Source organism: Syngnathus scovelli, unplaced genomic scaffold (genome assembly GCF_024217435.2).
Source record: "Syngnathus scovelli strain Florida unplaced genomic scaffold, RoL_Ssco_1.2 HiC_scaffold_59, whole genome shotgun sequence".
NCBI classification, from domain to species: domain Eukaryota; kingdom Metazoa; phylum Chordata; class Actinopteri; order Syngnathiformes; family Syngnathidae; genus Syngnathus; species Syngnathus scovelli.
In genome coordinates, this window is record NW_026061640.1 from 67,501 (window position 1) to 82,500 (window position 15,000).

The window sequence follows — 15,000 nt, forward strand, 5'->3', positions numbered from 1 at the left end:
CCACTTGGCTCGTGCGCACGGCCTCCCAGATGTGCCGGGCGGGTGCGCGAGCTCGCCGGCCGCTGGAAGTCGAATGAGGCGCCGCGACCACCTCCGCGGTGCTTATAAACAGCCGATCCGCTCGGCGGGGGCTATTTTCGGCCACTTGGCTCGTGCGCACGGCCTCCCGGATGTGCCGGGCGGGTGCGCGAGCTCGCCGGCCGCTGGAAGTCGAATGAGGCGCCGCGACCACCTCCGCGGTGCTTATAAACAGCCGATCCGCTCGGCGGGGGCTATTTTCGGCCACTTGGCTCGTGCGCACGGCCTCCCGGATGTGCCGGGCGGGTGCGCGAGCTCGCCGGCCGCTGGAAGTCGAATGAGGCGCCGCGACCACCTCCGCGGTGCTTATAAACAGCCGATCCGCTCGGCGGGGGCTATTTTCGGCCACTTGGCTCGTGCACACGGCCTCCCGGATGTGCCGGGCGGGTGCGCGAGCTCGCCGGCCGCTGGAAGTCGAATGAGGCGCCGCGACCACCTCCGCGGTGCTTATAAACAGCCGATCCGCTCGGCGGGGGCTATTTTCGGCCACTTGGCTCGTGCGCACGGCCTCCCGGATGTGCCGGGCGGGTGCGCGAGCTCGCCGGCCGCTGGAAGTCGAATGAGGCGCCGCGACCACCTCCGCGGTGCTTATAAACAGCCGATCCGCTCGGCGGGGTCTATTTTCGGCCACTTGGCTCGTGCGCACGGCCTCCCGGATGTGCCGGGTGGGTGCGCGAGCTCGCCGGCCGCTGGAAGTCGAATGAGGCGCCGCGACCACCTCCGCGGTGCTTATAAACAGCCGATCCGCTCGGCGGGGGCTATTTTCGGCCACGGCTCGTGCGCACGGCCTCCCGGATGTGCCGGGCGGGTGCGCGAGCTCGCCGGCCGCTGGAAGTCGAATGAGGCGCCGCGACCACCTCCGCGGTGCTTATAAACAGCCGATCCGCTCGGCGGGGGCTATTTTCGGCCACTTGGCTCGTGCGCACGGCCTCCCGGATGTGCCGGGCGGGTGCGCGAGCTCGCCGGCCGCTGGAAGTCGAATGAGGCGCCGCGACCACCTCCGCGGTGCTTATAAACAGCCGATCCGCTCGGCGGGGGCTATTTTCGGCCACTTGGCTCGTGCGCACGGCCTCCCGGATGTTCCGGGCGGGTGCGCGAGCTCGCCGGCCGCTGGAAGTCGAATGAGGCGCCGCGACCACCTCCGCGGTGCTTATAAACAGCCGTTCCGCTCGGCGGGGGCTATTTTCGGCCACTTGGCTCGTGCGCACGGCCTCCCGGATGTGCCGGGCGGGTGCGCGAGCTCGCCGGCCGCTGGAAGTCGAATGAGGCGCCGCGACCACCTCCGCGGTGCTTATAAACAGCCGATCCGCTCGGCGGGGGCTATTTTCGGCCACTTGGCTCGTGCGCACGGCCTCCCGGATGTGCCGGGCGGGTGCGCGAGCTCGCCGGCCGCTGGAAGTCGAATGAGGCGCCGCGACCACCTCCGCGGTGCTTATAAACAGCCGATCCGCTCGGCGGGGGCTATTTTCGGCCACTTGGCTCGTGCGCACGGCCTCCCGGATGTGCCGGGCGGGTGCGCGAGCTCGCCGGCCGCTGGAAGTCGAATGAGGCGCCGCGACCACCTCCGCGGTGCTTATAAACAGCCGATCCGCTCGGCGGGGGCTATTTTCGGCCACTTGGCTCGTGCGCACGGCCTCCCGGAGTTGCCGGGCGGGTGCGCGAGCTCGCCGGCCGCTGGAAGTCGAATGAGGCGCCGCGACCACCTCCGCGGTGCTTACAAACAGCCGATCCGCTCGGCGGGGGCTATTTTCGGCCACTTGGCTCGTGCGCACGGCCTCCCGGATGTGCCGGGCGGGTGCGCGAGCTCGCCGGCCGCTGGAAGTCCAATGAGGCGCCGCGATCTCCTCCGCGGTGCTTTTAAAGTGCCGATCCGCTCGGCTTGGAGCTATTTCCGGCCTCCCGTTGGTGCCGGGCGGCGTGCGCGAGCTCGCCGGCCGCGATCTCCTCCGCGGTGCTTATAAACAGCAGCATGCGCACGGCCTCCAGGAATTTGAACACATTTCGTCAATAAATTTCGCATATTGAATTTTGAAGTTTAATATAATGCAACAATTGAGCTCGACTTATACAAAGGATATATCATAAAATCGTAAATTTCCGTCGAATTTTAGGGGGTCGACTTATACACCGAGTCGACCTGTACACCGGCAAATACGGTAAATACGATTAAATAAAATGATACGACTGGCATAAAAACAAATATAAACCACATAAAAATAAAAGTCACCATTACGTTGAATTATTGGGAGCACCGAGCTTGTTTCTCAGAAACGAGCCGGTCCCATCCAGGCGTAATCGGAGACAATGAAACCCGAAGTGGTTAAGGTTTGTCTTTTAATGCAGGATGCTTGGTCTCCATGTGCCGAAGCAGTTTTGAAGGCTTCATTGGCTCGCTCGCTAGTTTCAGGGGCGATTGTGTCTATAAAATGCAAAATGTTGGGTCACCTCACGGCTTACGGCCATACTACCCTGAGAACGCCCGATCTCGTCCGATCTCGGAAGCTAAGCAGGGTCGGGCCTGGTTAGTACTTGGATGGGAGACCGCCTGGGAATACCAGGTGCTGTAAGCTTTTTCTTTTTCTTATGTGCACTTCAATCGTTTAAGAAGCTATTTTTTACAACACCCATCACGAATGGCATCCGGAAACAGCAAGCCTAATTTAAACTCCGACATTGAAACTATAACACGAGTTTGAAAGCTATATTATGTGGTGACATCCACAGCATTGTAGTTAAATTTTTTACCGCTAGAGAGCAGACTATGTACAGTGAGCATGGCTCCCTGTGAACTCAAAGCAGCAGGCTTGACTTGTAAAAGAACCCAACACAACACTTCCATGAAGTGTTTTTAAACTTTTTAAGGCATTTATTTTGATTCTGCAAAATGCAGGTCGCAACGGCAAATTCGTGCTACCGCATAAAAAGCTGTCAATAACTTTTCATGATAGCCATGTTTCCAGAAAACACCAAAAGCCTTGGAAGAAAGACTGTTTCGGCCCTGGTTGTAAAAAAAAACAAAAAAAAAACAAAAGGGAAGGGTGACCGTCCGGGAATACCAGGTGCTGAAAGCCTTTTTTTTTTTTTTTTTTTTCCCACGTCAATTGTGAAAGGAAACTTTTACCACAGCCATCAAGTCCCGCCGCTGCTTGGCATGGTTTCAGGGGCGATTGTGTCTATAAAATGAAAAATTCTGAGCGGTCCCACGGCTTACGGCCATACTGCCCTGAGAGCGCCCGATCTCGTCCGATCTCGGAGGCTAAGCAGGGTCGGGCCTGGTTAGTACTTGGATGGGAGACCGCCTGGGAATACCAGTTACCGTAAGCTTTTTTTTTTTTTTTTTTTTTTCTTATGTGCACTTCAATCGTTTAAGCCAAGAACATTTTACAGCACCCATCAAGAATGGCATTCGGAAACTGCAAGCCTAGTTTGAACTCCGACACTGAAACTACAACACGAGTTTAAAACCTACATTGTGTGGCGACAGCCATAGCATTGCAGTTCACGTTTTTACCGCTAGAGGACAGACTATGTACAGTGAATAAAGAGCATGGCTCCCTGTGAACTCAAAGCAGCAGTCTTTACTTGTAAAAGATCCCAGCACAACACATTGTGCTTCCATGTAGTGTTTTTACCTTTTTCATGACATTTATTTTGATACAGCCAAATGCAGGTTTTGTGCACTTCACTTTTCCGTTGGGCATTCGCGTAGAACCCTATTCCAGTTACGGCCAGATTATTTTAGACTAGTGGTCCCCAAACTTTCTTGCGCCACGGACCGGCTACGCGTCAGAAATATTTTTGCGGACCTGCCTTTATATATATAAATAAACAATAAATCTATATAAATAAATACTACATTTATAATAAATATATATAAATAGGATTAAATAAAATGATACGACTGGCATAAAAACAAATATAAACCACATAAAAATAAAAGTCACCATTACGTTGAATTATTGGGAGCACCGAGCTTGTTTCTCAGAAACGAGCCGGTCCCATCCAGGCGTAATCGGAGACAATGAAACCCAAAGTGGTTAAGGTTTGTCTTTTAATGCAGGATGCCTGGTCTCCATGTGCCGAAGCAGTTTTGAAGGCTTCATTGGCTTGCTCGCTAGTTTCAGGGGCGATTGTGTCTATAAAATGCAAAATGTTGGGTCACCTCACGGCTTACGGCCATACTACCCTGAGAACGCCTGATCTCGTCTGATCTCGGAAGCTCAGCAGGGTCGGGCCTGGTTAGTACTTGGATGGGAGACTGGGAATACCAGGTGCTGTAAGCTTTTTCTTTTTCTTATGTGCACTTCAAGCTCTTTTTTTTTTTTTTTCTTATGTGCACTTCAATCGTTTAAGCCAAGAACTTTTTACAGCACCCATCACGAATGGCATTCGGAAACTGCAAGCCTAGTTTGAACTCCGACACTGAAACTACAACACGAGTTAAAAACCTCTATGTACAGTGAATAAAGAGCATGGCTCCCTGTGAACTCAAAGCAGCAGTCTTTACTTGTAAAAGAACCCAGCACAACACATTGCGCTTCCATGTAGTGTTTTTACCTTTTTCATGACATTTATTTTGATACAGCCAAATGCAGGTTTTTTGCACTTTACTTTTCCGTTGGGCATTCGCGTAGAACCCTATTCCAGTTACGGCCAGATTCTTTTAGACTAGTGGTCCCCAACCTTTCTTGCGCCACGGACCGGCTACGCGTCAGAAATATTTTTGCGGACCTGCCTTTATATATATAAATAAACAATAAATCTATATAAATAAATACTACATTTATAATAAGTATATATACCGTATTTGCCGGTGTATTGGTCGACCTTTTTCGATCCAAAATCGACCGAAAAAAATCGACCTCGACTTATAGACCGAGTCATAAAATTTAACTTCGTATTCATCGCTTCAAATGTGATGGTAACCAAGGCCGTTTCTCATGCATCTCATTGTGCGTTGCACTTAGAAAATTTGAACGAGGCGCCGCGACCACCTCCGCGGTGCTTATAAACAGCCGATCCGCTCGGCGGGGGCTATTTTCGGCCACTTGGCTCGTGCGCACGGCCTCCCGGATGTGCCGGGCGGGTGCGCGAGCTCGCCGGCCGCTGGAAGTCGAATGAGGCGCCGCGACCACCTCCGCGGTGCTTATAAACAGCCGATCCGCTCGGCGGGGGCTATTTTCGGCCACTTGGCTCGTGCGCACGGCCTCCCGGATGTGCCGGGCGGCTGCGCGAGCTCGCCGGCCGCTGGAAGTCGAATGAGGCGCCGCGACCACCTCCGCGGTGCTTATAAACAGCCGATCCGCTCGGCGGGGGCTATTTTCGGCCACTTGGCTCGTGCGCACGGCCTCCCGGATGTGCCGGGCGGGTGCGCGAGCTCGCCGGCCGCTGGAAGTCGAATGAGGCGCCGCGACCACCTCCGCGGTGCTTATAAACAGCCGATCCGCTCGGCGGGGGCTATTTTCGGCCACTTGGCTCGTGCGCACGGCCTCCCGGATGTGCCGGGCGGGTGCGCGAGCTCGCCGGCCGCTGGAAGTCGAATGAGGCGCCGCGACCACCTCCGCGGTGCTTATAAACAGCCGATCCGCTCGGCGGGGGCTATTTTCGGCCACTTGGCTCGTGCGCACGGCCTCCCGGATGTGCCGGGCGGGTGCGCGAGCTCGCCGGCCGCTGGAAGTCGAATGAGGCGCCGCGACCACCTCCGCGGTGCTTATAAACAGCCGATCCGCTCGGCGGGGTCTATTTTCGGCCACTTGGCTCGTGCGCACGGCCTCCCGGATGTGCCGGGCGGGTGCGCGAGCTCGCCGGCCGCTGGAAGTCGAATGAGGCGCCGCGACCACCTCCGCGGTGCTTATAAACAGCCGATCCGCTCGGCGGGGGCTATTTTCGGCCACTTGGTTCGTGCGCACGGCCTCCCGGATGTGCCGGGCGGGTGCGCGAGCTCGCCGGCCGCTGGAAGTCGAATGAGGCGCCGCGACCACCTCCGCGGTGCTTATAAACAGCCGATCCGCTCGGCGGGGGCTATTTTCGGCCACTTGGCTCGTGCGCACGGCCTCCCGGATGTGCCGGGCGGGTGCGCGAGCTCGCCGGCCGCTGGAAGTCGAATGAGGCGCCGCGACCACCTCCGCGGTGCTTATAAACAGCCGATCCGCTCGGCGGGGGCTATTTTCGGCCACTTGGCTCGTGCGCACGGCCTCCCGGATGTGCCGGGCGGGTGCGCGAGCTCGCCGGCCGCTGGAAGTCGAATGAGGCGCCGCGACCACCTCCGCGGTGCTTATAAACAGCCGATCCGCTCGGCGGGGGCTATTTTCGGCCACTTGGCTCGTGCGCACGGCCTCTCGGATGTGCCGGGCGGGTGCGCGAGCTCGCCGGCCGCTGGAAGTCGAACGAGGCGCCGCGACCACCTCCGCGGTGCTTACAAACAGCCGATCCGCTCGGCGGGGGCTATTTTCGGCCACTTGGCTCGTGCGCACGGCCTCTCGGATGTGCCGGGCGGGTGCGCGAGCTCGCCGGCCGCTGGAAGTCGAACGAGGCGCCGCGACCACCTCCGCGGTGCTTATAAACAGCCGATCCGCTCGGCGGGGGCTAATTTCGGCCACTTGGCTCGTGCGCACGGCCTCCCGGATGTGCCGGGCGGGTGCGCGAGCTCGCCGGCCGCTGGAAGTCGAATGAGGCGCCGCGACCACCTCCGCGGTGCTTATAAACAGCCGATCCGCTCGGCGGGGGCTATTTTCGGCCACTTGGCTCGTGCGCACGGCCTCCCGGATGTGCCGGGCGGGTGCGCGAGCTCGCCGGCCGCTGGAAGTCGAATGAGGCGCCGCGACCACCTCCGCGGTGCTTATAAACAGCCGATCCGCTCGGCGGGGGCTATTTTCGGCCACTTGGCTCGTGCGCACGGCCTCCCGGATGTGCCGGGCGGGTGCGCGAGCTCGCCGGCCGCTGGAAGTCGAATGAGGCGCCGCGACCACCTCCGCGGTGCTTACAAACAGCCGATCCGTTCGGCGGGGGCTATTTTCGGCCACTTGGCTCGTGCGCACGGCCTCCCGGATGTGCCGGGCGGGTGCGCGAGCTCGCCGGCCGCTGGAAGTCGAATGAGGCGCCGCAACCACCCCCGCGGTGCTTATAAACAGCCGATCCGCTCGGCGGGGGCTATTTTCGGCCACTTGGCTCGTGCGCACGGCCTCCCGGATGTGCCGGACGGGTGCGCGAGCTCGCCGGCCGCTGGAAGTCGAATGAGTTGCCGCGACCACCTCCGCGGTGCTTATAAACAGCCAATCCGCTCGGCGGGGGCTATTTTCGGCCACTTGGCTCGTGCGCACGGCCTCCCGGATGTGCCGGGCGGGTGCGCGAGCTCGCCGGCCGCTGGAAGTCGAATGAGGCGCCGCGACCACCTCCGCGGTGCTTATAAACAGCCGATCCGCTCGGCGGGGGCTATTTTCGGCCACTTGGCTCGTGCGCACGGCCTCCCGGATGTGCCGGGCGGGTGCGCGAGCTCGCCGGCCGCTGGAAGTCGAATGAGGCGCCGCGACCACCTCCGCGGTGCTTATAAACAGCCGATCCGCTCGGCGGGGGCTAATTTCGGCCACTTGGCTCGTGCGCACGGCCTCCCGGATGTGCCGGGCGGGTGCGCGAGCTCGCCGGCCGCTGGAAGTCGAATGAGGCGCCGCGACCACCTCCGCGGTGCTTATAAACAGCCGATCCGCTCGGTGGGGGCTATTTTCGGCCACTTGGCTCGTGCGCACGGCCTCCCGGATGTGCCGGGCGGGTGCGCGAGCTCGCCGGCCGCTGGAAGTCGAATGAGGCGCCGCGACCACCTCCGCGGTGCTTATAAACAGCCGATCCGCTCGGCGGGGGCTATTTTCGGCCACTTGGCTCGTGCGCACGGCCTCCCGGATGTGCCGGGCGGGTGCGCGAGCTCGCCGGCCGCTGGAAGTCGAATGAGGCGCCGCGACCACCTCCGCGGTGCTTACAAACAGCCGATCCGCTCGGCGGGGGCTATTTTCGGCCACTTGGCTCGTGCGCACGGCCTCCCGGATGTGCCGGGCGGGTGCGCGAGCTCGCCGGCCGCTGGAAGTCGAATGAGGCGCCGCAACCACCCCCGCGGTGCTTATAAACAGCCGATCCGCTCGGCGGGGGCTATTTTCGGCCACTTGGCTCGTGCGCACGGCCTCCCGGATGTGCCGGACGGGTGCGCGAGCTCGCCGGCCGCTGGAAGTCGAATGAGTTGCCGCGACCACCTCCGCGGTGCTTATAAACAGCCAATCCGCTCGGCGGGGGCTATTTTCGGCCACTTGGCTCGTGCGCACGGCCTCCCGGATGTGCCGGGCGGGTGCGCGAGCTCGCCGGCCGCTGGAAGTCGAATGAGGCGCCGCGACCACCTCCGCGGTGCTTATAAACAGCCGATCCGCTCGGCGGGGGCTATTTTCGGCCACTTGGCTCGTGCGCACGGCCTCCCGGATGTGCCGGGCGGGTGCGCGAGCTCGCCGGCCGCTGGAAGTCGAATGAGGCGCCGCGACCACCTCCGCGGTGCTTATAAACAGCCGATCCGCTCGGCGGGGGCTATTTTCGGCCACTTGGCTCGTGCGCACGGCCTCCCGGATGTGCCGGGCGGGTGCGCGAGCTCGCCGGCCGCTGGAAGTCGAATGAGGCGCCGCGACCACCTCCGCGGTGCTTATAAACTGCCGATCCGCTCGGCGGGGGCTATTTTCGGCCACTTGGCTCGTGCGCACGGCCTCCCGGATGTGCCGGGCGGGTGCGCGAGCTCGCCGGCCGCTGGAAGTCCAATGAGGCGCCGCGATCTCCTCCGCGGTGCTTTTAAAGTGCCGATCCGCTCGGCTTGGAGCTATTTCCGGCCTCCCGTTGGTGCCGGGCGGCGTGCGCGAGCTCGCCGGCCGCGATCTCCTCCGCGGTGCTTATAAACAGCAGCATGCGCACGGCCTCCCAGAATTTGAACACATTTCGTCAATAAATTTCGCATATTGAATTTTGAAGTTTAATATAATGCAACAATTGAGCTCGACTTATACAAAGGATATATCATAAAATCGTAAATTTCCGTCGAATTTTAGGGGGTCGACTTATACACCGAGTCGACCTGTACACCGGCAAATACGGTAAATACGATTAAATAAAATGATACGACTGGCATAAAAACAAATATAAACCACATAAAAATAAAAGTCACCATTACGTTGAATTATTGGGAGCACCGAGCTTGTTTCTCAGAAACGAGCCGGTCCCATCCAGGCGTAATCGGAGACAATGAAACCCGAAGTGGTTAAGGTTTGTCTTTTAATGCAGGATGCTTGGTCTCCATGTGCCGAAGCAGTTTTGAAGGCTTCATTGGCTCGCTCGCTAGTTTCAGGGGCGATTGTGTCTATAAAATGCAAAATGATGGGTCACCTCACGGCTTACGGCCATACTACCCTGAGAACGCCCGATCTCGTCCGATCTCGGAAGCTAAGCAGGGTCGGGCCTGGTTAGTACTTGGATGGGAGACCGCCTGGGAATACCAGGTGCTGTAAGCTTTTTCTTTTTCTTATGTGCACTTCAATCGTTTAAGAAGCTATTTTTTACAACACCCATCACGAATGGCATCCGGAAACAGCAAGCCTAATTTAAACTCCGACATTGAAACTATAACACGAGTTTGAAAGCTATATTATGTGGTGACATCCACAGCATTGTAGTTAAATTTTTTACCGCTAGAGAGCAGACTATGTACAGTGAGCATGGCTCCCTGTGAACTCAAAGCAGCAGGCTTGACTTGTAAAAGAACCCAACACAACACTTCCATGAAGTGTTTTTAAACTTTTCAAGGCATTTATTTTGATTCAGCAAAATGCAGGTCGCAACGGCAAATTCGTGCTACCGCATAAAAAGCTGTCAATAACTTTTCATGATAGCCATGTTTCCAGAAAACACCAAAAGCCTTGGAAGAAAGACTGTTTCGGCCCTGGTTGTAAAAAAAACAAAAAAAAAAACAAAAGGGAAGGGTGACCGTCCGGGAATACCAGGTGCTGAAAGCCTTTTTTTTTTTTTTTTTTTTTCCCACGTCAATTGTGAAAGGAAACTTTTACCACAGCCATCAAGTCCCGCCGCTGCTTGGCATGGTTTCAGGGGCGATTGTGTCTATAAAATGAAAAATTCTGAGCGGTCTCACGGCTTACGGCCATACTACCCTGAGAGCGCCCGATCTCGGAGGCTAAGCAGGGTCGGGCCTGGTTAGTACTTGGATGGGAGACCGCCTGGGAATACCAGTTACCGTAAGCTTTTTTTTTTTTTTTTTTTTCTTATGTGCACTTCAATCGTTTAAGCCAAGAACTTTTTACAGCACCCATCAAGAATGGCATTCGGAAACTGCAAGCCTAGTTTGAACTCCGACACTGAAACTACAACACGAGTTTAAAACCTACATTGTGTGGCGACAGCCATAGCATTGCAGTTCACGTTTTTACCGCCAGAGGACAGACTATGTACAGTGAATAAAGAGCATGGCTCCCTGTGAACTCAAAGCAGCAGTCTTTACTTGTAAAAGATCCCAGCACAACACATTGTGCTTCCATGTAGTGTTTTTACCTTTTTCATGACATTTATTTTGATACAGCCAAATGCAGGTTTTGTGCACTTCACTTTTCCGTTGGGCATTCGCGTAGAACCCTATTCCAGTTACGGCCAGATTCTTTTAGACTAGTGGTACCCAAACTTTCTTGCGCCACGGACCGGCTACGCGTCAGAAATATTTTTGCGGACCTGCCTTTATATATATAAATAAACAATAAATCTATATAAATAAATACTACATTTATAATAAATATATATAAATAGGATTAAATAAAATGATACGACTGGCATAAAAACAAATATAAACCACATAAAAATAAAAGTCACCATTACGTTGAATTATTGGGAGCACCGAGCTTGTTTCTCAGAAACGAGCCGGTCCCATCCAGGCGTAATCGGAGACAATGAAACCCAAAGTGGTTAAGGTTTGTCTTTTAATGCAGGATGCTTGGTCTCCATGTGCCGAAGCAGTTTTGAAGGCTTCATTGGCTCGCTCGCTAGTTTCAGGGGCGATTGTGTCTATAAAATGCAAAATGTTGGGTCACCTCACGGCTTACGGCCATACTACCCTGAGAACGCCTGATCTCGTCTGATCTCCGAAGCTAAGCAGGGTCGGGCCTGGTTAGTACTTGGATGGGAGACTGCCTGGGAATACCAGGTGCTGTAAGCTTTTTCTTTTTCTTATGTGCACTTCAAGCTCTTTTTTTTTTTTTCTTATGTGCACTTCAATCGTTTAAGCCAAGAACTTTTTACAGCACCCATCACGAATGGCATTCGGAAACTGCAAGCCTAGTTTGAACTCCGACACTGAAACTACAACACGAGTTAAAAACCTCTATGTACAGTGAATAAAGAGCATGGCTCCCTGTGAACTCAAAGCAGCAGTCTTTACTTGTAAAAGAAACCAGCACAACACATTGCGCTTCCATGTAGTGTTTTTACCTTTTTCATGACATTTATTTTGATACAGCCAAATGCAGGTTTTGTGCACTTCACTTTTCCGTTGGGCATTCGCGTAGAACCCTATTCCAGTTACGGCCAGATTCTTTTAGACTAGTGGTCCCCAACCTTTCTTGCGCCACGGACCGGCTACGCGTCAGAAATATTTTTGCGGACCTGCCTTTATATATATAAATAAACAATAAATCTATATAAATAAATACTACATTTATAATAAGTATATATACCGTATTTGCCGGTGTATTGGTCGACCTTTTTCGATCCAAAATCGACCGAAAAAAATCGACCTCGACTTATACACCGAGTCATAAAATTTAACTTCGTACTCATCGCTTCAAATGTGATGGTAACCAAGGCCGTTTCTCATGCATCTCATTGTGCGTTGCACTTAGAAAATTTGAACCGGGCGGCGTGCGCGAGTGCGCGGCCCGCTGGAAGTCGAATGAGGCGCCGCGACCACCTCCGCGGTGCTTATAAACAGCCGATCCGCTCGGCGGGGGCTATTTTCGGCCACTTGGCTCGTGCGCACGGCCTCCCGGATGTGCCGGGCGGGTGCGCGAGCTCGCCGGCCGCTGGAAGTCGAATGAGGCGCCGCGACCACCTCCGCGGTGCTTATAAACAGCCGATCCGCTCGGCGGGGACTATTTTCGGCCACTTGGCTCGTGCGCACGGCCTCCCGGATGTGCCGGGCGGGTGCGCGAGCTCGCCGGCCGCTTGAAGTCGAATGAGGCGCCGCGACCACCTCCGCGGTGCTTATTAACAGCCGATCCGCTCGGCGGTGGCTATTTTCGGCCACTTGGCTCGTGCGCACGGCCTCCCGGATGTGCCGGGCGGGTGCGCGAGCTCGCCGGCCGCTTGAAGTCGAATGAGGCGCCGCGACCACCTCCGCGGTGCTTATAAACAGCCGATCCGCTCGGCGGGGGCTATTTTCGGCCACTTGGCTCGTGCGCACGGCCTCCCGGATGTGCCGGGCGGGTGCGCGATCTCGCCGGCCGCTGGAAGTCGAATGAGGCGCCGCGACCACCTCCGCGGTGCTTATAAACAGCCGATCCGCTCGGCGGGGGCTATTTTCGGCCACTTGGCTCGTGCGCACGGCCTCCCGGATGTGCCGGGCGGGTGCGCGAGCTCGCCGGCCGCTGGAAGTCGAATGAGGCGCCGCGACCACCTCCGCGGTGCTTATAAACAGCCGATCCGCTCGGCGGGGGCTATTTTCGGCCACTTGGCTCGTGCGCACGGCCTCCCGGATGTGCCGGGCGGGTGCGCGAGCTCGCCGGCCGCTGGAAGTCGAATGAGGCGCCGCGACCACCTCCGCGGTGCTTACAAACAGCCGATCCGCTCGGCGGGGGCTATTTTCGGCCACTTGGCTCGTGCGCACGGCCTCTCGGATGTGCCGGGCGGGTGCGCGAGCTCGCCGGCCGCTGGAAGTCGAATGAGGCGCCGCGACCACCTCCGCGGTGCTTATAAACAACCGATCCGCTCGGCGGGGGCTATTTTCGGCCACTTGGCTCGTGCGCACGGCCTCCCGGATGTGCCGGGCAGGTGCGCGAGCTCGCCGGCCGCTGGAAGTCGAATGAGGCGCCGCGACCACCTCCGCGGTGCTTATAAACAGCCAATCCGCTCGGCGGGGGCTATTTTCGGCCACTTGGCTTGTGCGCACGGCCTCCCGGATGTGCCGGGCGGGTGCGCGAGCTCGCCGGCCGCTGGAAGTCGAATGAGGCGCCGCGACCACCTCCGCGGTGCTTATAAACAGCCAATCCGCTCGGCGGGGGCTATTTTCGGCCACTTGGCTTGTGCGCACGGCCTCCCGGATGTGCCGGGCGGGTGCGCGAGCTCGCTGGCCGCTGGAAGTCGAATGAGCCGCCGCGACCACCTCCGCGGTGCTTATAAACAGCCGATCCGCTCGGCGGGGGCTATTTTCGGCCACTTGGCTCGTGCGCACGGCCTCCCGGATGTGCCGGGCGGGTGCGCGAGCTCGCCGGCCGCTGGAAGTCGAATGAGGCGCCGCGACCACCTCCGCGGTGCTTATAAACAGCCGATCCGCTCGGCGGGGGCTATTTTCGGCCACTTGGCTCGTGCGCACGGCCTCCCGGATGTGCCGGGCGGGTGCGCGAGCTCGCCGGCCGCTGGAAGTCGAACGAGGCGCCGCGACCACCTCCGCGGTGCTTATAAACAGCCGATCCGCTCGGCGGGGGCTATTTTCGGCCACTTGGCTCGTGCGCACGGCCTCCCGGATGTGCCGGGCGGGTGCGCGAGCTCGCCGGCCGCTGGAAGTCGAATGAGGCGCCGCGACCACCTCCGCGGTGCTTATAAACAACCGATCCGCTCGGCGGGGGCTATTTTCGGCCACTTGGCTCGTGCGCACGGCCTCCCGGATGTGCCGGGCGGGTGCGCGAGCTCGCCGGCCGCTGGAAGTCGAATGAGGCGCCGCGACCACCTCCGCGGTGCTTATAAACAGCCAATCCGCTCGGCGGGGGCTATTTTCGGCCACTTGGCTTGTGCGCACGGCCTCCCGGATGTGCCGGGCGGGTGCGCGAGCTCGCCGGCCGCTGGAAGTCGAATGAGGCGCCCGACCACCTCCGCGGTGCTTATAAAAAGCCGATCCGCTCGGCGGGGCTATTTTCGGCCACTTGGCTCGTGCGCACGGCCTCCCGGATGTGCCGGGCGGGTGCGCGAGCTCGCCGGCCGCTGGAAGTCGAATGAGGCGCCGCGACCACCTCCGCGGTGCTTATAAACAGCCGATCCGCTCGGCGGGGGCTATTTTCGGCCACTTGGCTCGTGCGCACGGCCTCCCGGATGTGCCGGGCGGGTGCGCGAGCTCGCCGGCCGCTGGAAGTCCAATGAGGCGCCGCGATCTCCTCCGCGGTGCTTATAAAGTGCCGATCCGCTCGGCTTGGAGCTATTTCCGGCCTCCCGTTGGTGCCGGGCGGCGTGCGCGAGCTCGCCGGCCGCGATCTCCTCCGCGGTGCTTATAAACAGCAGCATGCGCACGGCCTCCCAGAATTTGAACACATTTCGTCAATAAATTTCGCATATTGAATTTTGAAGTTTAATATAATGCAACAATTGAGCTCGACTTATACAAAGGATATATCATAAAATCGTAAATTTCCGTCGAATTTTAGGGGGTCGACTTATACACCGAGTCGACCTGTACACCGGCAAATACGGTAAATACGATTAAATAAAATGATACGACTGGCATAAAAACAAATATAAACCACATAAAAATAAAAGTCACCATTACGTTGAATTATTGGGAGCACCGAGCTTGTTTCTCAGAAACGAGCCGGTCCCATCCAGGCGTAATCGGAGACAATGAAACCCGAAGTGGTTAAAGTTTGTCTTTTAATGCAGGATGCTTGGTCTCCATGTGCCGAAGCAGTTTTGAAGGCTTCATTG

At 57.6% G+C, this 15,000-nt stretch overlaps 4 non-coding genes and 2 pseudogenes across 4 annotated transcripts; all 6 read left to right on the plus strand.

Moving 5' to 3' along the window:
* Positions 1-2,529: 2,529 nt before the first annotated feature.
* Positions 2,530-2,648, plus strand: LOC125970005 (5S ribosomal RNA). Its single transcript, XR_007481903.1, has one exon. It is a non-coding gene; the product is annotated as a 5S ribosomal RNA (ribosomal RNA).
* A 635-nt stretch (positions 2,649-3,283) lies between these two features.
* On the plus strand, positions 3,284-3,402 carry LOC125970041 (5S ribosomal RNA). Its single transcript, XR_007481937.1, has one exon. It is a non-coding gene; the product is annotated as a 5S ribosomal RNA (ribosomal RNA).
* Positions 3,403-4,246: 844 nt separating this feature from the next.
* Positions 4,247-4,361, plus strand: LOC125970049 (5S ribosomal RNA; annotated as a pseudogene).
* A 5,125-nt stretch (positions 4,362-9,486) lies between these two features.
* Positions 9,487-9,605, plus strand: LOC125970006 (5S ribosomal RNA). The gene has a single exon (XR_007481904.1). It is a non-coding gene; the product is annotated as a 5S ribosomal RNA (ribosomal RNA).
* A 636-nt stretch (positions 9,606-10,241) lies between these two features.
* Positions 10,242-10,350, plus strand: LOC125969996 (5S ribosomal RNA; annotated as a pseudogene).
* Positions 10,351-11,192: 842 nt separating this feature from the next.
* Positions 11,193-11,311, plus strand: LOC125970020 (5S ribosomal RNA). The gene has a single exon (XR_007481917.1). It is a non-coding gene; the product is annotated as a 5S ribosomal RNA (ribosomal RNA).
* Positions 11,312-15,000: the final 3,689 nt, after the last annotated feature.